At 42.4% G+C, this 14,433-nt stretch overlaps 1 protein-coding gene across 1 annotated transcript in view; it reads right to left on the minus strand.

Annotated features, from left to right (window-relative positions):
• FAM3C (FAM3 metabolism regulating signaling molecule C) overlaps nucleotides 1-14,433 on the minus strand; it is a 59,890-nt gene that overhangs the window by 568 nt on the left and 44,889 nt on the right. The gene's annotated exons all lie outside the window — the stretch shown is intronic.

Here is a 14,433-nt window from a genome sequence, read left to right on the forward strand (position 1 = left end):
TCCTGCACGCTGCTGAAGAAATGAGAGTGCAAAGCTCTCCTGTTGAACATGCAGTGCTTGATTAGCCACTGTGCAGTCATGTAGTGTAAATGTGTTGGTGCTCAGTAATGTGAGCTGAGTACGTGGGAGAGTGGGGATAATGGGTATATTTCGGGTGGAGATGGGGCATGGCCAGGCCATTGGTGCTGGAGTTCATTCTAGTGAATGCAAATAGTGTGGACAGAGGCTGCCATTTTTAGTATTTTCACAAGCCCATCACTCAAATGCGCTTAGAACAAGTGAAAGGGGGGCAGTTGTGTAGGACAGAATGGTAGCTGAAGGAAACAGACTGCTGCAGCCAGCTCCTCCAGGTCTCATATATGCGTGGGGCACAGTGTTCTTGTCAGCCCCATACCCATACCTTTAGCCCCACTGCCCTCAGCGTACTGTACTGTTGGGTCAAAATTAACAATTCACCATCTTCAGCTGTTTTGGTGGTGGCTTAGCTCTGGTTCTCTTAATCCTTAGACACATCACATGCAGGATCAAACCAGGAGAAATTTATCATAAAGGGAAATAAATGTCAAAAACAGAACTTGTTTTTCTCCTGCCTTTAAGAACATAAGTATGGTCATACTGGATCAGACCAATGATCCATCTAGCCCAGTATCCTGTCTTCTGACAGTGGCTGGTACCAAATGCTTCAAAGGGAATGAATGGAACAGGGCAATTTATTGAATGTTCTGTCCCGTCATCCAGTCCCAGCTTCTGGCAGTCAGAGTTTAGGGACCCCCAGAGCATAGAGTTGCATCCCAGACGCGCTTGACTAATAGCCGTTGATGGACCTATCCACCATGAATATCTTTGCAGATCCAGTAGCTAGAATATTTCAATAGATCATTCCCCAGCCAGTATTGCTTATAAAACAAGATCAAATGCATAATGTATTTGATAGATTGGCTCACACCATTAAAATATTTACTGATATTTTTTCCCCATTCAGGGATTAGGCATTACCCATGCATAGCTTGTTCCTGCACACTGCTAAAAGAAATGGGGATGCAAAGCTCAACTGTTGAACATGCAGTGTTTGCTCAGCAACTATGCAGAGGCATCCATGTAGTATATGAAATGCATCTGGTGCTCATTGTTTATTTGTATGTAATTATGTGTTAAATACTGCTTTAAAAGCAGTGTGTGAAAGGGTTTTGGTTGCTGAAATATACAAAGATGTATTTTTGATAAGATAAAGTTTATATTTTGTAAATATTTAAATTATGCAAGTTATAGAAAAGGCTTTAAAGGCATGTGTATTAAGTTCCCTGAACTAACATTAGATTACGTTTGACATTTTCTGGTTAGATCTGTTACTGTTGCAGTAGCTTTTAACTGACTTTTATTCGCTCGTGTAAGGGGAAAAACATGTATTTGAGCTATTACATAAATGACTTATTTCTTACCAGCAGGGCACTTTTAGATATCACATCTAAAATACACTTATTATGACACACTGAGAATTTAATTTTTGAAATGAGCAATTGAATTATACATTTTCCTTTTCCTCTTAATTTTGCTTTGCAGCTTATTCGCTGAGTAAAATCCTGGCCCTTTTGAAGTCAACGGCAAAACTCCTATTAACATCAGCGAAGCTAGGATTTCACCTATGGAATCTTATCAACTGTAATTTTTAAAAACAAACTAGCATAGACATTTTAGTTGAGAATTTAAAAGTTGTTTAGGTGCCTAATTCTCATCAACTTTAATTAAATTTCTAATTTAATTGGGTGTCGAGATCCCTTAGCTAGGTTTGAAAATCTCAGCCTTTACTCTCATTTGTTTGAGGAAGACCTAGAGAACACAACAAACACTTCCATTTGTTTTGTACTTACATTATTTTTCTTGTACATGATGATACTGGATTTCTCCTCATATTTCCTGTTCGATTTACATATGAGGTTTTCTAAAGAAGCAAACTACATTTACTGACATCAGAACCACTCAAGAAAGATTCCAGTTGGGTGAAATTCACCACCGTTGCCAAGTCAGCACAAGGCCTGACTCTGTTTTGAGGGCTAAAGTGTGACATACATGGTTCATATGCTTTGTGCTGGCCCCTGATGGATATGTATCTTACACACCACCAGTGACAGGGATTCCATAATGGGAGTTTTTCCTGTATGATGACTGCAAGCTATGATAATTTATAAAATATGGGATTACAGTACTCTTGAAGGGGTATGTTACCATAGAGGGGCAGAATATATAATTTCTCCTTAAAGAACAGATTTCCCCCAAATCTAAATTGGATTAAAGAAGGGATAGTAGAAAGAGATACTCCCTCTCGTACCTTAGATGGGAGAAGCTGCTTCTCTCAGTCACGTTCCTTCACTCTGTCGTTTTTGTAAGCATGGAGCAGCAATTTGTGAAAAGTAGCAAAGCTGTGAAAAATGCCACAGGTCTGTTTTTTCCAAACAAAGAATAATTATGACCTCTTCTTTAAACTCAAACTATGTTAATTATTTATGCCAGTTTCAGAAAAACCATGGGCTGGTATTTTAGGGAGAGAAGTTTAAACATGATTGGCTAAATTCATCCTGGGAACAATTTTGTCAAGGTCAGTGAAGTTTCACTCAGGATGAATTTGGCCCATTTTGTTTGCATGCTAATTGTGTAATTTACCAGTCTCCGTGGACAGTGATAGCGAGAGAAAACTACCTATTGAGTGGAGATCTCTCACTAAAGGAAAAAATATATTGCTATGGAAATTCTCTCTCTTATCAGCCAAATTGCTCTGTGCTGGGACAGCACTTTCTAGTGCATTGCCTAAATTGCAGGATGCATAGTGAACACAGATATATGTAGGAAGAACAAAATGTAGGTAGAGAGCAAAAGTCAGTGTGGGCCAGTCAGAGGACATAGTCAAAAGGATACATATTAGGACTGAGATATTCAAAGGAGCATATAAGTGTCAAGTGTCCAGCTTCCATTGATTTTTATTAGGCGTTGGTTACATGACTTCTTTGAAAATCTCAACCTAGGATGTTTGTGTCACACTTTTAAAAGTTATAAATGACTCATTGGCAGTGAGCACTGTAGCAACAATATTTGCTAAGAGATATGGCTCCGTTAATATTAAATACCTAGCTCAAATATAGCACTTTTCATCTATAGATCTCAAAGTGCTTTACAAAGAAAATTGTACCATTAATCCTATTTTACACATGGAGACGCATAGAGAGGCAAAGTGACTTGCCCAAGGTCATCCAGCAGGGCAGTAGCAGTCCTGGGACTAGAACCCAGGTCTCCTGAGCCCCTGTCCAGTGCTCTATCCTGCGGCTGTTTTCTACTCCAGCTATTGGGAAAAGGAAGGTGACTTACTTTATAGTAACTGGAGTTCTTTGAGATGTGTGGTCCCTGCAGGTATTTAGAATGGGTGCATGTGTGCTCGGGACTGGAAATTTTTCAACAGCAGCATCTGTTGGGCTGCACCTCCTTGTGCTGCGAACTGAGAAGTGGAGAAGTGGACCCACTGCCCCTTCATTTCCTACTCTACCACAAATCACATGCAGATCCAAAGCAGAGGGGAAAGAAGGTGGGTTGTGAATACCCACAGGGACCACACATCTGGAAGAATTCCAGTTACTATAAGGTAAGTAACTTTCCTTTCTTCGAGTGCTGATCCCTATGCGTACTCACTGTGGGTGGTTCCTAGGCAGTGCTTATTTAGGAGGGGTGTGCGTGCAAGTACATGGCACCACAGTCTGCAGGATGGCTGAACCAAAGGATGCACCATCTGCTGAACTCCAAGTGACTGCTCTGCAGATTTCAGAAAGAGGGACACCTTGCAGTGATGCGGCAGCCTGTGCCCTAGTTGCGTGAGCTGATACCAGGTGAAGGAGGAGTTGCTGTGAGCTACTAGCAGAGGAAGATGCACCCACAGATCCACCTTGAGAGTCTCTGAGAAGATAGGGCCTCACCCTTCATTCTTTTGGCAAATGAAGTGAGCAGTCAAGGAGATTATCAAAATGGCTTTGTTCAATCCAGGTAGAAAGCCAGGGCCCTTAGAACATCTAGACAGAATAATCTCATGTTTGTAGTGTGGTGGGACTTTGGGTAAAATATAGGGAGATGAACCATGTAATTCAGATGAAGTCTGCCGGGACCTTAGGAATAAACGTCGGATATAATCAGAAGGACACTGTCTGTATGAAAGACAGTATAAGGTGGCTCTGCCCTGAGGGCACCAAGCACACCTACTCTCCGAGATAAAGTAATGGCTGTCAAAAAGCTAGTTTAGTTGATAAATGCAGGAAGGAGCATGAACCCAAGGGCTCAAAGGGTGGCCGCATAATTGCTGCTAGTACTCAGTTCAGATTGCAGGGTGGTGTAGATTGAGACACTGGAGGAAAGGTTCTAGCAATGCTTTGTGGGATGAGTAAAAACTGAGTAGCTCTCTATAAGAGGGTGCAAATGTGCTGATAGTTGCGAGATGCACTTTCAGTAAGTTGACTGGAAGTCCTGGTGTCTTTAGGAAGAGGAGGTAATCAAGGCCATAGGGAAGTTCTGGAGGAAGGATGCGAAGTGGAAGCACTTTTCCCTGTCATCTAAAACACGTAGAAGGGTTTCTACTATTAAGCAAGATGGATTGTGTTGCTTTTGAACAGGTTCATTTTAAGTCTGTTCGCCACGAAAACCCAGCTGTCAGCTGGAAGGAAGTCAAGTTGGGATGGTTGGTTTTGTCCCCCATTCTGAGACAGTAATGTGGGAAATGACTGCAGGTGGTCAATTGCAGGGCTTTGGTGAACCAAACTGACACAGCCACTATTGTGCTATTAGAATTACTGTCACTGTGTATTTTCCAGAGAACACAAGGTACGAGGGGAATGGGAAGAAAGAAATATGTTAACACTTCTGAAAATAGGAGTAGGAAGGCATCCCCTCTGGAGTCTGGACCCTGGCCATTGCTAGTGTAATAAGCTCGGCATTTCATGTTTTCTTGGGTGGCAAAGAGGTCCCAGGATGGGTACCCTCATTGTTGGAAGATTCATTGGCCCAACAAATAACAGAGATCCCACTCGTCGTCATTGTTAAAATGCCTGCTGAGCCTGTCTGTCAGGGAATTCATGACTCCCAGAAGAGGTGCTGCTAAGAAGATAATGTTGGGTTGGACTCATCAGTTCCCTATTCATACTGCTTCCTTACAGAAGGGTGTAGACCACTTCTCACTGCTTGCTTATGTAATAAACAGTGGTTGTGGTCTGCCATCCTGGAAAGACATGGGGTAGGTGATTGCTGAATGGGGGTTGAAGGTGGTGACAGAACACATGGTTAGCAGTGATTGAACGATTTGTCAAAATACCATTTCAGAATGTCATCTCTCTGCTGGGGCTGGGAATCAGGGAGTGGTGGATGGACACTGTTTTGATGTCCTATACTAACAACAGTTCCATCAGGATTGGGGACTCCAGATCACAATAGGTAGCCAAATCCATCTAGAAGGGTGTATCCCTGTTTCGCTGGAGGAAAGCTTGTCGGAGTCTTGTTTTGGGACGGATAGTTGAGGCTGAGACCTGTGGTGTGATACCATCGGTGTTCAGGGCACGTGCTCCTTATCATCTTTGCATTGCTTAGAGGACACTTTTGGAGTAGCAGATGTTCCTAGTACCACTGGTGCCTGCCCAATCTCACCATGAGCTCCAGGTGAACCCTGTCTAAGGCCAGGCTTCAGCAAGACTCCAGAAGGGGAAAAACTGCTCTCTTCTTTGAAGAATAATGAGCAGACTTCTCAGTCGTCTTGTGCGTCTCCTTACCCTCATCGTGCTTGCTCTTAATGGAGTCTTTCAGCTTGGTGGGGCATTCCGTTGGTGCTGGCAGAATGTTACTCAGTGGTTCCGGCTGATGAGTTGGAGAACAAGAGGACCCTGGATCTGATCTTGGGCCTCAAGGCTAGCTCCATGAAGTGTTGGCAGAGCTGGAACTCCCGAGCTTGCCTAGCGTGAGAAGGAAAGGAGTGGCAAATCCCACACTTAGATGGGATGTGTGCCTACCCTAAGCGATAGAGGCACGTGTTGTGAGGGTCGCTCACCCGGAAGACCCAGGGACAGGTGAGGCAAGATTTAAAGCCCAGAACCCTGGGCATAAGGCCCCAGAGTTGGGAAAAGACAGGGTGACGAATCAGACACACACACACACTACCCCCAACTCTAACTAAACTAGACTTATGCAAACTATCTAAAAATCAATAACTATTTGCATGTAAACATCAAGTGGAAGAAGGGAATACTGGCACAGGAGAATTTCCATCACAGACCACAAGCCGTAAAAGAGGAACTGAAGGGTGTGGTTGGTCCATGTCACCACTTATGCCCTTGGTTTGAAGCACAAAGAGGCATAATGCACAGTGCAGACCAGCAGACACTGCTATTGAAGAATTTCTGCTCCTGGACTCATGGAGCACCTGACCACCAACAGTGATTACCCATAGGGACCAGTACTCAAAGAAGAAATTGTGGTTTATCAGTTACAATTGTATGGTAACTGCTGGCATTTTAATATCAACCACAGCATCAGCAATAAGAAAACGATCCCCACTGTAGCCTCCAGTAATTTTTTAAAACAAGCAATAGTAATGTAAACAACTCTGAAAATGCATTTCTTAAACATGGACTCTCATGATTCATATTAATTTCAGATAACTAATGCCAAAATATATCTGACCCTGATCTAGGTTCTGCTGTCACACTACTTTAACTTCTGTGTAGTTCCACTAATTTCTGTGGTCTAGCTCATGTTTTACACCAGCATAGAGAACAGAATCAGTCCCTTTACCAATGTGCAAGTTTAGTAGGATTGAAAATATGGTAGAAGATTTGGAATGCGACACTGCAATTCATTTTGCAGATATCTCAGTGATTTGTGATCACCATAGATGGGACTGGAATCAGGATTCAAGAACTTAATCTAAATGCACCATTCCTGATGTACAGTAGCTATCTTTTAGTTAGATTGCTAAACAATGGGATGTAATAAATAATGGCAAAAGTCACTAAACTTTTAAAAAACCCACAACTAATTTAGGGCTTGTCTACGTGGTACATTAGTGTGCATCAGCTTGGGTGCAAATTCTAGTGTGCACCAGAATGGTACATGCTAACTGTCCATGTGGACCCTTCTAGTGCACATTAAAAATTCCCTAGTGTGCACTGACATAATCCTGTTTCAAATCAAACAGTACTAAGTCAGCATCCACTAGGAAATTTCTAGTGCACACCAGCAGAGGGTGTGAGGACAGTTGGTGAGAGACACACCTCAGCTGGTGAGCACTAATGCACCAAATATAGAAGCTCTTAATACACTAATTGAACAACTGGATGTAGGTCCAGATATTTATTATAGCTACATGACATATAGTACCATGTATCTTAGGAAATCTGCTACTGATCTTGAGTCCACTAGCAAGGTAGAAAATTCCATCACATACACAAGATCAGAATCTGTCTTGTAGTTTGGTCATTTTTCTAACTCTCATGTGTCTACAACCAGGCAACTTAACTGTTAAACAGCTGTGCACTTGCCCATGTTTTTGCTTAAATCAAACACAGTTTGATATGATCAAACTTGTAATATGTATGGTTCAAACTTTTTAATTTTAAAAAAGTTGAAATTTACTATTGGGAAGGATTTTTGTAACCTCTTTCCCAGAAAGCTCTGAAAATTTGTGCCTTATTGGGAGACAGAATGAAATGTTTTATGATCACTTCTGTTTTCTACAGCCGAGACTAGAAACTTTAAACTATGGGTTAAAAAAAATGATCATTCCTAAAAGGTTACATTATTCATTTCCTTTTGTGCTGAAGGGTACATTGTACCCTGTCAACAGCAAAGAAACAGGTCCATGACTGAAATAATATCCCTTTCTCCCCTGAAAGAAGCCCGCACACGATCAGCTGAGAAACTGGAGAGCCACTGAAACATAACACAGTGGATAAATTTTGTTTCAAACAACATCTTAAAGGTCAAATGCATTGAGTTAGAGAATCTATTTGTCTATCATCATTAAAAGGTTCTGCATAGAACAATATAACTTTGACATTGTCTAATTGCAATTTGGAATGTATTGATGTGGGATTGTGGATGTTTTGATTTTTTGACTTGCTATTCATCCGTGATTACCCCAATTACTGCTAATTAAGGAGTTACCTCTAATTTAGGCCTGATCTTCACTGCTAAAAAAGGGTGCATTTTTTATCTTGGAATAGCTCACGTCCGTTAGTTACCTGAGGTAAGAAACAGACCTTTTTAAGCAGCAAAGACAAGCCCTTAAAGAAAAAAGTAACTTAGTTTAGTGCTAACTGGTTTTGGAGCTTCACAGTCTTTGTGCACTTCTTGAGATTCCACTCCATCAAGGGTAAGACGATTGGTAATCCTACTAAGAGCATGGCACATGCTATGACTCCTGACCCAATGTTTATGAATCACTGTCTGCAAGAACGGAAACTTTGATTCAAGTGTTGTAGACAAAAATAATCTAAAGTCCATTTATTGAATGGACATATTGACTATCATGAATTAGCGATGAGCTAACACAAATGTTTTTGTGTACCCCACTGTTACATTAAAATCATACCATCTCCCACATTGGCTCTCAGAAGTTAAAGCTCTGAGTGCTAGGATAGATTTCCCACAAAAACCCAGGTACCATGGAAAGTGTTGGCAATTCAGTGGTTAGCACTGCTTCCATTTACTCAACACCCTACTAGTGCTTTATTTTAGTATTAAGAGGTAATATGATCCTGGAGATGTAAAACGGAGGTCCTAATTACTTACTGTCATTAAAGATCCCAGGGTACTTTGGCCAAATAGTGATATCGCCCCTGCATTAGTTTGGATAATAAAATTTTGCCTACCAAAATGACCCTGAAATTTCAGTTGGATACACTTCTTGACCTAAGCAATTGATTATTGTTGCCGTTATGGTCCAATTCTGCTCCCACCAAATCTCAATATGAGATCAGCTGTTGACTTCCCTAGGAGCAGGACTGGGCCCTTAAGTAGCCAAGCTGGTGTCATCCCACAAGGATGAGGATGACATGATATTGCTGCAGATATTACTTTCATGGATCAGTAACTGGTTAAAGGACAGGAAACAAAGGGTAGGAATAAATGATCAGTTTTCACAATGGAGAAAGGTTAATACTGGGGTCCCCCAGGGATCTGTACTGGGGCCAGTGCTGGGCAACAAATTCATTAATGATCTGGAAAAAGGGGTAAATGGTGAAGTGGCAAAGTTTGTAGATGATACAAAACTACTCAAGAGTTAATTCCAAAGCAGACTGCGAACAGTTACAAAGGGATCTCAAAAAATGGGGTGACTGGGCAACAAAAGGGCAGATGAAATTCAATGTGGATAAATGCAAAGTAATTCACGTTGGAAGATATATTCCCAACTACACATACAAAAGGACAGGGTCTAAATTAGCTGTTACCACTCAAGAAAGATCTTGGAGTCATTGTGGACACTTCTCTGACACAATCTGCTCAATGTGTAGTGGCAGTCCAAAAAGCTAAGAGACTGTTAGGAACCATTAGGAAAGGGATAGATAAGACAGTAAATATCATAATGCCACTATATAAAGTCATAGTGGGCCCACACCTTGAATACAGCATGCAGTTCCTGTCATCCCATCCCCAAAAAGATATATTAGAATTGGAAAGGTGCAGAGAAGGGCAACAAAAGTGATTAGGGGTATGAAACAGCTTCCATTTGAGGAGAGATTAAAAGACTAGGGCTGTTCATCTTCGAAAAGAAACAACTAAGGGAGGATATGATTGAGGTCTATAGAATCATGAATGGTGTGGAGAAAGTGAAAGTGTTATTTTCCCCTACACAAGAACTAGGAGTAACCTGATGAAATAGGCAGCAGATTTAAAACAAACAAACGTAATTACTTCCTCACACAATGCACAGTCAACCTGTGGAACTCATTGCCACGGGATATTGTGAAGGCCGAAAGCATACCTGTGTTCAAAAAAGAATTAGCTAAGTTCATGGATGATAGGTCCATCAATGGCGATTAACCAAGATGGTCAGGGATGCAACCCTATGCTCTGAGTGTCCCCCTAGCCTCTGACTGCCAAATGCTGGAACTGGATCACTCAATAATTGCCCTGTTCCGTTCATTCACTCTGAAGCATCTGCATTGGCCACTGTTGGAAGACAAGATACTGGGCTACATTGACCATTGGTCTGATCCAGTATGGCCGTTTTTATATTATGTTCAGTGCTCTACACCAGGGATCTCAAACTCAAACCACAATGAGGGCCACATGAGGACTAGTACATTGGCCCGAGGGCCGCATCACTGAAACCTTTTCATACAATACAAAAGTATAGTCAAAAATGAAAAGTAATATAGTATGCTATTAAAAGTAAATGTATTAACTTTTAAAAAACTTTAATGTAAAGAGGGGTTTTAATAAAATATAAACCCCTGTAACTATTCCTTATGTGGTCAGTAACACTGATGATTATCTAAACTAACAGTCTATCATAGCTGTAATGGCAGGAACTTTTTAAAGTAACTATTCATACAAAATACGTTGCCACTTTTAACAAACATTCTTCCCAACTACTCTCAGCATGCCTTCCTCCATCTCTAAGGCAGCAGCTCAGTGCAAGGTGGAGTAGAAGACGCTGGGAGTTGTAGTCCTCTATTGAGCGAATTTACTCAGCAGTCAGCACCTGTGTTGAAGCGTCCGCATCCCCTAGGAGGGTCAGGGATTTCTTTCCCACCCAGGCGTCATTGAGGGTGAGAGGCATGGGGAACAGGCTTGGCTTTTGTAAACTGGAAAATCCAAGATCCCTGTTCCCACCCCCCACGATATTTCTCTCTGATTCGCCTTCCCTTTCCCTCCCTCCCAGTGTTAAAGGAAAAGGGCTTTTCCCAGTGACTGGCTGCTGCTCCTGCTTTCCCGGCTCCCTTCTCCCCAGCGTTTCACACTGTGCATGGGATCAGTGGCGACGGATTTCAATGGCGGGTCTGTTTGGCCCTCCCTTGAGGGAGGAGAGATTTGAAGAGTGGTGAAGGGGCTGGCTGTGGGTTGGTGTGAGTAGGGGTATAACTGGAGGGGAGGACTGGGGATGCAGGAAGAGCAGGCTCAAAGGCCGTTTGTCAAGCTTGGGCAGTTTGACTCAGGTAAACTTCAGAGAACTGTGGAAACGGCTCACTGAAATGCATGCAGCAGACATCCCCACCCCCCAGAGCAAGAGAGACTGTAAACACTGCCTTAAACAGCAGCTCCGAGCACCCTCCTGCCTGCCTGCCCTCCTCCCCAGAACATGTGTGTGGGAGCTGGCAGCAGCAGGGCCAGAGGTGGGTTATGTTTTGCTGATCCAGCTAACTTCTTCCCTGCCCCGCCTCTTCCTACCCCTTCCCCGCCCCCATTCCAACCCCTTCCGCAAAGTCCCCTCCCCAATTCCACCCCTCCCTTCCCCTATTCCAACCCCTTCCCCAAATCCCTGCCCCAGGCCCGCCTCTTCCCCAGAGCATGCTGCGTCCCTGCTCCTCCCCCTCCCTCCTGGAAAGTCCTAAGCGCCGTCAAATAGCTGTTTGGTGGCAGGAAGCACTGGGAGGTAAGCGGAGGAGTGGGGATGCGGAGTGCTGGGTGAGGAGGCGGCGGTGGGAGCTATGGCGGGCTGCAGGAAATAACTCCGCAGGCCGTGTGTTTGAAACCCCTGCTCAACACCAATTCTTCACCTCTTCATTTGTGTTATAGTATTTATTATAAAAGTTAAACATGGTCTCCACTTTTCTTCATGTTATGTAGAATCAAAAACATGCCTGTCAAAAATGGCACAAAACCAGCAGAACAGGGCCACAATTCTGGTCCAAGATGTCTGTTCCACAGAGTTTATCGCTAGATTAACAATGTAGTTTCTTAACATTAGTCCAATGGGAGGACTAGCATCAACAGATATTTTGGAAGAAGCGTGTTTTGACAGGGGTCTGCAAGAAGGGAAGGGTGTAGGCAGGGAAAACTAGATCAGGGACAGTATCAGCTGCCAAGTTTCTACTCAAGACAGGACCAGGACTGAACTAGCAGGAATGCTGCAGGTCAGGAATTAAGTACATTGATGGGACTATACAGACAACCATCACAGCCCACACTATGCCTGACTCAAGCCGCTGATACCAGTCCTCACATTCCTAAATATTGAAGTTATTCTGGTTTTTCTCCCCTTTTCCCAAAAAGTGCTGGCTTCATTTTTTACGTTTATTAGTTCTTTTAAACACTTTTTCCTAACACACATAATACTTCTGGGAAATCACAACCACACTTACAACCATTATGCACATGCTAAGAAACCAAGGGCTGTATTTTCAAGGGTTCTCTACTTGCATGCCCAGCTTAAGACTTGTAAGGAGGTATTAAGCTGGGCAACCACAGTTAGTGGAAGTTTTTCAAAATTCGCTATCAGGAGACAGATAGTCAAGATCACTTGTTCTGTGCAACGCAGACTTAGATGGGAAAAGGCACTGGAAACAGGCAGAAGGCTCTCACAACTACCCCACTGACCCCATCAAGCTCTCTCTTATCTTTACAGTATGTGAAAAGCTCAGTAACCACACAAAGTATCATTAGCAGGGCAAGAAACTAAGAGTGGAAGTAGCACTTTGATTTGTGATGCAGGACTCCCTGGTTGGATTAGATCCAGGCTGAGCTTTCCTTTGGGAAATTGAAACCAGTCACACTCCCCTTCAATGTGCTGTAGGTATTAAAATGTGTAGGCCTTTAACATTTTCCTGTCTCTGTCCTCTTCACTACCCCCAACTAGTCCTTCGTGCCTCATATTGGGAAATGCTAGTATAGATCTTCATAAGAGGATACTTATCCTTTCTTTCATGCCTTAAAATAAGTAAAATAGTTAATACTGACAAAATATCATCACTGGCATCTGAATTAGCTACCACTGAAATAAGACAGCTCATACCTCAGAGCTATAGTTTCAGGCTCTCTGCAAACTCATGCAGATCAGTTACATTTGCTCCGTCTTTTGTTTTGGTTCTACTTTGTTTTGCAACCATGGCAGTTAAAAGTTTTAATTTTTAATCAAAGCTGACATCATGAGCCATGGAGGAGAAGATTTACACAGCCCTCAGCTAGTCCCCTCACTCACCAACAGGGAAATGCACCCCACTCTCTAGGGAACACAGATGTACACAATGACACTTTGGTATACTAGTGATTGAGACACCTACCCACATTGGACTCCCTCATGCAATTCAGCGACAGGGCATTGCTCAATGAGGAGTTACAAAAACAACTTGCTGTAGATATTCCAGTGACCTTATGCACAGAATTCAAGCAGGGCAGGACAGTTTCACATGCTGAACCAAAACTGGAAAATTGCTACATAGAATCATAGAAATGTAGGGCTGGAAGGAACCTTGAAAGGTCAAGTCCAGATCATCCATGACAGGATACTGGGCTAGAAGGACCTTTGGTCTGATCCAGTAAAGCCGTTCTTATGCCTAAACTTGTTGATAAACAGTTTATATCCATTTGTTCTTGTGTCCACATTGGTGCTTAATTTAAATAACTCCTCTCCCTCCCTGGTATTTATTCTCTGATGTATTTATAGAGAGCAATTTATCTCCCCTCAACCTTCTTTTGGTTAGGCTAAATCAGCCAAGCTCTTTGAGTCTCCTCTCATAACAAATATACCTCCTCCCAGTTTACTGCAAAGCACAGATAACTACTCTGAGTATGGTCTTTCAACCAGATGTGCACCCATGTTATATTAATTTCATATAGACCACATTTCCCTAATTTGATTATTAGAATGGCATGTGGAACTGATTAGGTTGGTTTGGCATGATTTGTTCTTGACAAATCCATGCTGGCTATTCTTTATAACCCTATTATCCTTTAGGTGCTTAAAAATAGATTGCTCCAGTATCTTTCCAGGTATCAAAATTAGGCTGACTGGTCTATAATTCCATAGGTCCTCTTTGTCCCCCTATACTATGCTATGTTTGCCATTGGCCAGTCTCTGGGACCTCACCTGTCCTCCATGAGTTCTCAAATATAGTTGATAATGGTTCCAAGATTACCTAAAATGAACGTCCATCAGGCTCTGCCTACCAGAATACATCTAAATACGATTTCATCTGTTCTTTCCCTATTTTAGCTTGCATTCGTTCACCTTTGTTGTTAATATTGTGTTGAGGATCTGGTCACCATTAACCACTTTAGTAAAGACTGAAGCAAAACAGGCATTAAACATCTCCACCTTCTTGATGTCATCAATTATTAGTTTTCGTCCCCCGCTAAGTAGAGGACCTACAATTTCCTTCATCTTGCTCCTAATGAATTTAAATACCATCTTATTACCTTTTATGTCCCTTGCTAGGTGTAACATTCATTTTGTGCTTTACCCTTTCCGACTTTGTC

Source organism: Chelonia mydas, chromosome 1 (assembly GCF_015237465.2).
Source record: "Chelonia mydas isolate rCheMyd1 chromosome 1, rCheMyd1.pri.v2, whole genome shotgun sequence".
Classification (NCBI taxonomy): domain Eukaryota; kingdom Metazoa; phylum Chordata; order Testudines; family Cheloniidae; genus Chelonia; species Chelonia mydas.